Genomic DNA, 12216 nt, shown 5'->3' on the forward strand with positions numbered 1-12216 from the left:
GACATCAGGGAGAACTCCTCTGCTCTTCTTCACTATATCACCATGTGATCTTTTATATCAACCTGAGAGGGCAGACAGGGCTTAAACATCTCATCCAGCATCTCTGACAGTGTAGCACTCCCTCAGTACTGCACTGGGAGTGTCAGCCTAGGTCATGTGCTTAAGTCTCTGGAGTGGGACTTTGAACCCACAACCTTCTGACTCAGATGCAAGAGTGCTACCCACTGAGCCAGGGCTGATACACGTAGCACTTAGAGCCGGAAAGACTCTCGAGCTTTACTCACCTGGCAGCTTTCAGACAAATAAATGTTTCTGCCTTTGTTGCAAGGAGGGGAAAAAAAAAATGCAAATTCGACTCCCATCGAGAGCGAATAGCTACAGGCAGAGATGATTAACTCAGGGTGTAACCCGCCATGGGCTCTGAAATGCATGACCTGGTGATCCATATCAAACTGCTTCAAACTAGAAAGCTTTGTCCCTCCCACTGTGCTTGAATCATTGATGTAGCAGGATGTCACCTCATTCACCATTAACTCTCTTGAGTACCGAACGCATTTTGAAATCCATTTAAAGATGTTGGGGTAGAAATTTGCCTCGGGCACTAGCACTAAATGGGCGGTACCCCATCAGTCATCATTATACTGCCGGCTTGATATTTAGTTGTATTGAATCTACAGATTCAATTCCACCCATTTTGCGCTGCCGCCTGAGTCGAATTTCCTCTCCAATCTCTCTTGTACACTACGGGTTCCAGTTTTACTTCCTCCTCCTCCTGAAGGGGGCGACTCCCTGCTGACGGTTCAACGGTGGGCCCGAGCACCCACTCTTCGTGTGTGAGCCCCTGGTGGTGAGTTTCCGCGGGCCAATTCGACCACGGAAGGCATCACAAGCAAGCCTGATCTCGGCTGCACACATGCGCACTTTCAGCAGGGTTCACTGGATGCCGATCGGGAGTGGGATCTTTGGCTGGTATTTGTCACTCGCTCCCTAGCCCAATAGAGTCAAATCATTCACACAGCCACCCTGACTTTTAAAATCAGCTATGTTAGCACAGACCAGGAATCCAACTGTTCTTTATGGCTCAGTACTCTGTACATTTCTACTGATGAACCTCTGAAACCCTGTTACAGAAATACAATGCTAACAAACTAAAGCTCATTAATTAATGTGATGTATTTTTAACTCTCACTCCGCTCCCCTCCTCCTAGAAGCTCTGTGGGGGCGTGGGGGGGGGTTCAATATTTACTGTACTTGCTATTTTAAATATAGCTTTGTATTCACGGGAACCCTTGCTCCCTCCTCTTGAGAGTCTCCCAGATATCGGATTACTGCCAGGTGGCTGGATCGCTAATGGGAGCATCTTGGTATCAAGTGACATTGGTTCTCATTGCACCAGGAAGATGGTGAGTCCAATCTGAAAGGACTGTTGAGGGTGTCGGGGTTAGTATAACGCAATCAACTCCAGATAAAGAAATAACTGATGAGGACCCTCCCGCTGGCTCGGTGAGCTTGGCCAGTGAGAGGCTGAGCCAGGGAGGTTATGGGTCCGATCGCAGCCAAGGTGCTGGTAGGAGTGCTGCAATTTGGCCTCGGTGACACTGGTTTAGGGAGGGAAAAATCAGCCAGGATTCCCAGTCCTGAATGCTGTCCAACAACAACAACTTGCATTTATATCGTTCCTTTAACGTAGTAAAACATCCCAAGGCGCTTCACAGGAGCGGAATCAGACAAAAACTGATATCTAGCCACATAAAGAGATATTAGGACAGGTGACCAAAAGCTTGGTCAAAGAGGTAGGTTTTATGGAGCGACTTAAAGGAGGAGAGGTGCAGAGGTTTAGGGAGGGAATTCCAGAGCTTAGGGCCTAGACTGCTGAAGGCACGGCCGCCAATGATGGGGCGAAGGAAATCTGGAATGTGCAAGAGGCCAGAATTGAAGGAACACTCCGGTGAAATGTGCATCTGTTCTTCGGATGAGCTGTTAAACCTGTGCTCTGCCTGAATCTTCAGGTGGATGCAAAAGATCCCACGGTGCAATTTGTGGGACCTGGCTGTGTGCAAATTGGCTGCTGCTAACCCACATAACAAGAGTGCCTACACTTTCGATGTATGTGATGTGCTTTAGGATGTCCTGTGACATGTGATAAGATGCTACGTTAATGTAAGCTTGTTCTTTCTTTCTTGTGTCAGCCTTGGCTCAGTGGGTAACACTCTCATCTCTGAGTCAGAAGGTTGTGGGTTCAAGTCCCACTCCAGAGACTTGAGCACATAATCTAAGCTGAGAGTACTGCACTATTGGAGGTGCTGTCTTTTGGATGAGACGTTAAACTGAGGCGCCATCTGCTCTTTCGGGTGGACATAAAAGATCCCATTGGCACTATTCAAAGAAAAGCAGGGGAGTTCTCCCCAGTGTCCTGGCCAATATTTATTCCTCAACCAACATCACTAAAAACAGATTATCTGGTCATTATCACATTGCTGTTTGTGGGAGCTTGCTGTGTGCAAATTGGCTGCAGCGTTTCCTACATTACAACACTGACTGTACTTCATTGGTTGTAAATCGCTTTCGGAGGTACTGTGGTTGTGAAAGACACAATATAAATGCAAGTCTTTCTTTCCTTTTGTAAGCATCAGGCAAAAACAGGCTCAAGACCTATTTGAATCCATATACTTCTCGGACAGGAATAAGAACTTTTGAGACAGTCCCTAAGGTTAACATTGGCTAAAGGGAAGAGTGCAATGTGGTTTCCCCCACCGCCTGGACTTTGGAGTCTGTAGGTTGGAGCGATAAGGATGAGATTGTAAATAACTATGAGGTTAGCCTCTATTTAATCATTGCGCAGTTACTTCTCTTCAGGGGTCACTGCTGTTTTTTAGTAAGTGTTTCTCTTTGCCGTTGTTCAGTCATTTAATCATAAACAAAAAAACACACACACACACACCCACCCACCCATTTTTACAAAGCACTTGTCTCGTTCACCTCCCCAATGGAGCCAGGACCTTTTTATTATTCATTAACCAAGTCCCACAGTGTGGGCCCAAGCGTTCAGTTCCGCCCAGACACTGTGATGGTGGCTACCTACTTGTTTCATTATGAGAATTCAACCATGCACATCGTGTGTTAAAACTAAAAGACATTTTAATTAAAGGGCAGTTTAATAAAATAGGTAAATCAGAGTGTGCGCAATTAAAGGACACATTGAATGCAAGGTTAGAGTCTGTAAAATCAACAGGTGGAATATTACATCAGTGTTTACTCAGCCCGCTAACACATTTTAAAACTTACGAAAGAACTAGGAACTGGTCCATCAGGCCCCGACAAGTCCATCTCTTTTTGATAGGTCTCACCCCTACCTACCCGCCTCCTCATCATATCCCTCAATCCTCTCCCCAGAATCATATCCGATTATCTCCTGAATCTATCTCTCTATCTATCTGTAATCGTTCATTGCATATAATGGGGTAGAGTGTATCTTTGGCTGTCACACTGCAAAAATGCCAAAAAGCCATTTAATAGAATTTTATCATAAAATCAGAGTATACAGTAAAGAAGGAGGCCATTCGGCCCATCGTGCCTGTGACAGCTCTTTGAAAGAGCTATTCAATTAGTCCCACTCCCCTGCTCTTTTCCCGTAGCCCTGCAAATGTTTCCCCTTAAAGTATTTATCCAATTCCCTTTTGAAAGTTACTATTGAATCTGCTTCCACCGTCCTTTCAGGCAGTGCATTTCGAATCATAACAACGCGCTGCGTATTAAAAAAAATTCCTCATGCACCTCTGGTTCTTTTGCCAATCACCTTAAATCTGCGTCCTCTGGTTACCAACCCTCCTGCCACTGGCATCAGTTTCTCCCTACAAAGATTCTTGGAAATCCGAAATCCAAAATAAAAAACAGAAAATGTCGGAAATACAGTGGGGCCTTTCTTACTGGACTTTATATCTCTTCTTTAGGTTACAGAAATCAATTTTTCCTTGCTCTTTTTAAAATCTCAATGAGCTTTTATCAGTTGAGTTAAGAGCGGTTATAATCACTTAAGTCAGCACCTTGCAGGATGAAGAGAGGCAAGTAGGCCATCAGTAGTCATATTTGTTCCCCTTCCAATGCTGGGTCTCAGCCGTGAGAGTCGCTGCCCACTATTGGTGAAGCCAGCCCATTTATTGGGAGAAAAACATGGCTGCCACCATAGCACCGGTTCCCTCCCCCTGCCCCTTCCTCCTCTAAGAAACAACTTGCATTTATATAGCACCGTGTAAGACTTCGGGACATCCCAAAACACTTTACAGCCAATGAAGTGTAGTCACTGTTGTAATGTAGGAAACGAGGCAGCCAATTTACACCCAGCAAGGTCCCACAAACAGCAATGTGATAAATGAGCAGACAATCAACACCCGAAAACACAATAACTTCGCAATCTGTCGGTGGGATCTTGCTGTGCACAAAATGGCTTCTGTATTTGCCTACAGAACATCATTGCACTTGATAACTAACTGAAAGTGTGTGAATTCCATTCGCGAAGGCGCACAATATTAGTCGCGAACAGTATTTTAAAAGCCCCTTCAATCTTTCCAAGGTTGCCTTTTGCTAAAGTCTGATCACATTTGGAAATGATAGGCCCAGGGAGAACCTATCTGCACATGCAATGGTGGTGCATGTGCCCAGACATGTGCACGCGTGACCTCTTCCTCCTATTTTATTCCAGTAACATAGCAACTGATCCCAGTGTTAAAAATGGAACGTTGAGTCAGTCCCTGAAGGGAGTGGCTGCAGCTGGGTGTGAAGCTCTGGTTTCGAGGCCTGTCTGAACTGAACAACAATCACAGCCTCTGAGTTATTTGAACTTAGACAATGCTTACCAGTCAAGCTACTGTATCGCTACAAACAGGTCCTACCTGTTTACAAAAACACACCCAGCACTAGTTCTCTCCTAACATACTCACCTCCCAAACCCTCCAAACCAATGATGTGCCATTTGACCTTTTACATCCACCCGAGAGGGCAGATAGGGCGTTGGTTTAAGGTCTCATCCAAAAGACAGCACCTCCAACAGTGCAGCACTCCCTCAGTACCATACTGGGAGTGGCAGCCTGAACTATATGCTCAAGTCTCTAGAGTGGGACTTGACCCCAGAACCTTCTGACTTAGAGGCAAGAGTACTACTCACTGAGCCACACCTGATATACCCCAGCAACATTCCTCTCCATTGACTTGAAAGATAGGAAAATCGGGTGGTGTGTGCAACAAGCAACCAATCCGGTCACACCCATTAACCAAAAGTTAAAGTCGTCCCTGAATTGTCTCCCAAAACTTTCCAGCGTGTTACCTGAGGGCGACTGAGAAACTCTGTGAATACCGCTGGAAATGGAGGCCTCCCAACTGGTACTTGGCCATGGTTTGTGGGCGGGTAGAGGAACTGGCGATAGCAGTGCGGGTGGAGACCAAAATGGCAACCGGATCCTAAACAACAAGAACAAGGGATGCACTTAATAAACTCACAGGCAATGACAACGAAATGGCAGAAATATTAAATAATTACTTTGTTTCAGTATTTATCAGGGAGACTAATATGGTGGGCAGGACATTAGAAGAAGAGATCCAAAAAGATGTAAAAACATTTAAGATAGAAAGGGGGGAGATAATTGATAAACTAATCAAACTTAGAGAGGATAAAACCCCAAGTCCAGATGGATTGAATCTGCGCATATTAAAAGGAGTTAGGGAGGAGATAGCTGAGGCGCTAATACTTATATATAAAAATTCATTAGAAAACGGAATAGTGCCAGAGGACTGGCGGACAGCTAATGTGATTCCTATATTTAAAAAGAAAGATAGTACAAGTCCAGGGAACTATAGAACAATTAGCTTAATGAATGAATTTCAAATGAATAAGTGTGATGTGGTACATTTTGGTACGAACAATAAGGAGGCCATATATTCCTTGGAAAATAAGAGTTTAAACAGGGTAGAGAAGCAGAGGGATTTAGGGGTACAGACACACAAATCACTAAAAGTAGCAATGCAGGTTAACAAGACCATAAAAAAAGGAAACCAAGTGCAGGGATTCATTTCTAGAGGGATAGAATTGAAAAGCCGAGAAGTTATGCTAAACTCGTACTAACCTTGGTTAGACCACACTTGGAGTACTGCGAACAGTTCTGGTCACTATAAAAAGGATATAAAGGCACTGGAGATGGTGCAAAAAAGATTTACTAGGATGGTACCAGAACTGAGAGGTTATGCCTATCAGGAAAGAATGAATAGGCTGGGGCTCTTTTCTCTACAAAAGGGAAGACTGAGGGATGACCTGATAGAGGTCTTTAAGATTATGAAAGGATTTGATAGGGTAGGCGTAGAGAAGATGTTTCCACTTGTGGGGGAGACCAGAACTGGGGGCCATAAATATAAGATAGTCACTAATAAATCCAATAGGGGATTCAGGAGAAACTTCTTCACCCAGAGAGTGATAAGAATGTGGAACTCGCTACCACAAGGAGTAGTTGAGGCGACTAGCATAGATGCATTTAGGGGGAAGCTCGATAAACACATCAGCAAAAAGGAATAGAAGGATATGCTGATAGGGATAGATGAGGAAAGGTAGGAGGAGGCTCACATGGAGCATAAACACCAGCATGGACCTGTTGGGCCGAATGGCCTGTTTCTGTGCTGTAAATTCTTTGTAACAACAACTTGTATTTATAAAGGGCCTTTAACATAGGAAAACATCCCGAAGCATTTCACAGGAGCATTATTGGACAAAAATTGACACCGAGCCATGTAAGGAGATGTTAGGACAGGTGACCAAAAGCCGGTGAAAGAGGTAGGTTTTAAGGATCGCCTTAAAGGAAGAGAGAGAGGTAGAGAGGCGGAGAGGTTTAGGGAGGGAATTGCAGAGCTTAAGGCCAAGGCAGCTGAAGGCACGGCCGCCAATGATAGAGCGATGAAAATCGGGGATGCGCAAGAGACCAGAATTGGAGGAGCACAGAGGTCGCGGAGGGTTGTAGGGCTGGAGGAGGTTACAGGGATAGGGAGGGGGCGAGGCCATGGAGGGATTTGAAAATGAGGGTGAGAATTTTAAAATCGAGGCGTTGCTGGACCGGGAGCTGATGTAGGTGAGCAAGCACAGGGATTCACACATAGGCATTAGGCTCCCGCCTGTTTCGGGCAGGCACGCTGGCCGCCTATATTAGGGAAGTCGTATCAGACAGACCTCAGGGGCAAGTGAGCACTAGCACATTTTAAAAATTACACCTCACTACTGTCCCACTCACGCTGAAAAAACAGAACACTAACGAGATGAAAATCACCCCCAATAATTCAATACCCAAGTCAGGCAGGCCGACAACGCTGTTGACGATTGGTCAGCCAGTTTGGCTCATGGTGAGAGTCGGTGAACTAGACCAGTCGCTGGGAGCTGGGATTTTTCCCGCTTGCCTCCAAGTGGAAAACAAGCCAGTGTCCTTGTAGCTAGGGTGGTCCAGGCCGCAGAAGCATGCGAGAAGCTTCTGGTAGGCTGTGCACTGTTAGCTAGTTAAAGGCCTGCATTACTCCTGTGCTCAATTCGGACTCTCTGCGTCCAAAGTCTCTGGGATTAAGTGAGTGGGATGTGTCATTTTGAGGGAAGAATGCGGACTCCATATCGGGCAAACGGTAACCTTACCTGTGCGGGTTTATCAGCATTTTGGTTTGGAGTCTCAAATAGGGTGATGGATTTCCACTTCACTCACCTCAATAATAAAATGGTTAATCACAGCACAGATCTAATTTAGAGCTTAATACTAGTGTTACTTTAGCTCAGCTGGCTGCATTTTACCACTGATTCAGAAGGTTGTGGGTTTAAACCCCAGTCCAGGAATTTGGAGTGTTAAACCAGGCTCGGGTAAGACGTTTGGCAGTTCTGTTGAATGCTAAAGAGCCCGTGGCACTATTGGAGGAAGAGTAGGGAGCTCTCCTGGGACATTCCTCACTCAACTAACACCAGAAGAAAACAGATTAACTGGTCAGTCCCATGGCTGTTGGCCAATGAGGCTGAAACTTCACTCTCACAGTGTGGCAGCCCCATCTAGTGCCAGCATGACAGAAGTGCAAGTGTATAGAAATAATTTTTCAATTAAAAATGGGAAATGCTGAAAACCTTAAATAAAACCAGAAAATGCTGGGAATTCAATCAGATCCCGACATCAGTCAGCATCTCAAGAGAGAAAGGACAGGTTAACGTACTGGGTCAGAAGGTTGTGGGTTCAAGCCTCACTCCAGAGACTTGAGCATGTAATCTAGGCTGACACTCCTGAGGGAGTGGAGTACAGTGGGAGTGTTGCACTGTCGGATGAGACGTTAAACTGAGTTTGCCCATTCAGGTGGATGAAAAAGATCCCATGGCACTATTGAAGAAGAGCCTAGTCAATATTTAACCCTCAATCAACATCACTAAAACAATTATCGGGTCATTATCACATTTCTGTTTGTGGAATCTTGCTGTGCACAAATTGGCTGCCGCATTTCCTACATTACAACAGTGACGACAATTCAAAAGTAGCTAATTGGCTGTAAAGCGATTTGGGACTTCCTGAGGTCATGAAAGGCACTGTATAAATGCAAGTTCTTTTTTTCTATTAGAATGGGATTGTAGGGCGGGCGAGCCCCTTTATAGAACTGCCAAACAAAGAGGGGGGGAAGAGGGGAGGGGAGAAGAGGGAGGGGAGAGGAGGTCAAAGGAGGGGGAAGTGAGAGGGAGGGGAAGAGGGACAGGAAAGGAGAGGAAGAGAGGGAGGGGAGGAGAGGGGCAAGTGAGAGGGAGGGGGAAGAGAAAGAGAGTGGAAGGGGAAGGGGAGGAGGCAAGTGGAAGGGGGGGGAGAGGAAGAGGAGGAGTGGAAGGGGAAGAGGGAGAGTGAGATGGAGGGAAGGAGGATGAGGACAGGGTTTGGGGAGGATGAGCGGAGAGGAGAACAAGGAATGGAGGAGGAAGGGAGAGAGGAGGAATGGGAGGGGGAGGAGGAAGGCAAGAGCAGGGGAGGGGGAAGAAAGAGGGAGGTAGACGAGGAGGGGAATAGGAGAGGAAGGAGGAGGAGGGAAAGGGGAAGATGCAAAAGTTCATTCTAGACCGATTGGGCCGAATGGAACATAAGGTCATTATAACAAGAGGAGGCCATTCAGCCCCTCAAGCCTGTTCCGCCATGCTATTAGATCATGGCTGATCTGTATCATAACTCCATTTACCCACTTTAGTTCCATATCCTTTAATACCCTTAATACTATCAATCTCAGTTTTGAAATTTTCAATTGACCCCCAGCCTCAAATCAACGGCTTTTTGAGGGAGAGAGTTCCAGATTTCCACTATCATTTGTGTGAAGAAGTGCTTCCTGACATCACCCCTGAATGGCCTAGCTCTAATTTTTAAGGTTATTCCCCCTTGTTCTGGTCTTCCCCCCCCCCCCCCCCCATCAGAGGAAATAGTTTCACTGCATTTGAGCATGTAATCTGGGCTGATCCTTCAGTGCAGTCCTGAGGGGGTGCTGCATTGTTGGAGGTGCTGTCTTTCATGCGAGGTGTTAAACCAAATCTACCTGTTCAGGTGGATGTAAAAAGTCCCATGGCAAGGAGGCGTCCCGGCCAACACGCCTCTCAATATATATCACCAAAAACAGATGTACCGATCGCTCGTCTCATTTCCTACTTGGCTGCTGTGTTTTCTGATAAAACAACAGTGACTGCATTTCAAAAGTTATTTACTGAATGTGAAGTAACTTTAGAACACCCTGAGGATGTGATAAGGTGCAGTATAAATGCAAGTTTATTATTACATTAGTAAATTCAGTTATTTTTTTAGATTAAATGCAACTTCCAAAAACCTGACGTGGCCTCAAACTGTGGGATGATGTGGGTGTCTATTGGCACTGCCTGTCGCTAAATATGTCTGTTGCTGGTTTAAAACTGCCACAGTGATATGGTTCTCACCTCCCACCACCAACCCCCCACCTCCCCATCAAGTTCATGCTAGCTCACTCTTTTACCTCCCCTCTCCCCCCAGTTGACGCTACCTCTCTCCTCCTCCTCACCTCTCCCCAAGTTTACGCTGGTGGTCTACCCTCCCTCCCCTATCCCCTAGTTCATGCTTGCACTCTCGTCCCCCTCATCTCAAATGCGGAGAATCACAAACTGACTCCAAAACGCTGATGTCTGCCTGAAACCACAGACAGTTGGTGTGTACGTGATAATCTTACACAACATACAGTTCAATTATCTGATTTACTCACACATGAGACTGCAGCCATGGATCTTTGCTGTTGAACACTGAAATCAATTTAGAGAAAAAAGGGCATCGACATTGCTATTTACATATTAAAACTGCTGAGACCACTAAGGAATGATTGCGATAGACCAAAATACCTGTTTCATATTATCTCTGCAAGATATTCAGAACAAGTACAGACATGCTGATACACAGACTGGTGACAATGACAGATTGGTCCTAAATTCTTACATTAAAAATCCATGAAAGAAAGAAAGAACTTGCATTTATATAGTGCCTTTCATGGCCTCAGTACGTCCCAAAGTGTTTACAGCCAATTAAATACTTTTGAAGTGTAGTCACTGTTGTAATGTAGGAAACTCGCAGCCAATTTATGCACAGCAAGGTCCCACAAACAGATAATGTGATAATAACCAGATAATCTGTTTTAGGTGTTGGTTGAGGGATAAATATTGTCCATGACATCTGCTCTTCTTTGAATAATACCGTGTGATCTTTTACGTCCACCTGAGAGGCCAGACGGGGCCTCGGTTTAACGTCTTTTCTGAAAGACAGCACCTCCGACAGTGCAGCACTCGCTCAGTACTGCACTGGGTGTGTCATCTTTGATTATGGACTCAAGTCTCTGGAGTGGGGCTTGAACCCATGACCATTCTGACCCAGAGGCGAGAGTGAGCCAAGGCGGACATCATGAGGTAGAAACAGAAGGACCAACCCTAACAGTGCCTCAATAAACGGGCTTGACCACAACCCTCTGATGAAGCTTCAGTTGGACATGTAATGCCGAATTAGTTAGAGTCTTAGCAATTTGGTTGCCGTGTTGGTAATTTTACACTCAGGATCACACACTCTCTACTATGGACTCCCAGGTTCAGAGGTATCCAAACTGCCTGGGCCGGAGTGCTTCAGAGGACGCACATAAGAGCTGATTTGCCGCGTACGCGCTGCTGGTGGGGAGTCTCGCCCGCTGCCGCGCCTATCGGGAAACTGTGGGTGCGCTCGGCCCGATTCAATGACATCGATGGCCTGAGAAGCTCCAGCGGGGCGCCCAATATTCGGTTGGTGGGCACGTTGCCCGCCACGTCCGGACGGGTGCGGCCCAGGGATGGTGCTCCCCGCCATCGGCACACACTCGGAGAATTGGCTCTTATAAACTTTCTCATTCATTTGTTTCTCTCAAGTTCTGATTCAGGATTAACCACCAATGGGGTAACAGTGCGAAGAAGAGGATGATGAAGGTGGAGGGGGATGTAAAGAGCCAGAGGGGTGTAGGGGGGAGTTCCGGACAGTGCAGCCCCAAGATGGTTGAAGGCTCTGCCGGACTATAGTGGAGAGGAAGGAGGAATGTCCAGGAGGCCAGAGGAGGGGATGTAAGGCTAGAGGAAATTAAAGAGGGCGGGCGACCCTGTGGAGGGACTCCTGGACTAGCCCGTTACTGCCATAGACTCCTGGACTAGCCCGTTACTGCCATAGACTCCTGGACTAGCCCGTTACGGCCTCAAACTCCTGGACTAGCCCGTTACTGCCATAGACTCCTGGACTAGCCCGTTACTGCCATGGACTCCTGGACTAGCCCGTTACGGCCTCAAACTCCTGGACTAGCCCGTTACTGCCATGAACTCCTGGACTAATCCGTTACTGCCTCAAACTCCTGGACTAGCCCGTTACTGCCATAGACTCCTGGACTAGCCCGTTACTGCCATAGACTCCTGGACTAGCCCGTTACTGCCATAGACTCCTGGACAATCCGTTACTGCCATAGACTCCTGGACTAGCCCGTTACTGCCATAGACTCCTGGACAATCCGTTACTGCCATAGACTCCTGGACAATCCGTTACTGCCATAGACTCCTGGACTAGCCCGTTACTGCCATGAACTCCTGGACTAGCCCGTTACTGCCATGAACTCCTGGACTAGCCCGTTACTGCCTCAAACTCCTGGACTAGCCCGTTACTGCCATAGACTCCTGGA

The sequence above is a fragment of the Heptranchias perlo genome, chromosome 8, assembly GCF_035084215.1.
Source record: "Heptranchias perlo isolate sHepPer1 chromosome 8, sHepPer1.hap1, whole genome shotgun sequence".
Taxonomy (NCBI): domain Eukaryota; kingdom Metazoa; phylum Chordata; class Chondrichthyes; order Hexanchiformes; family Hexanchidae; genus Heptranchias; species Heptranchias perlo.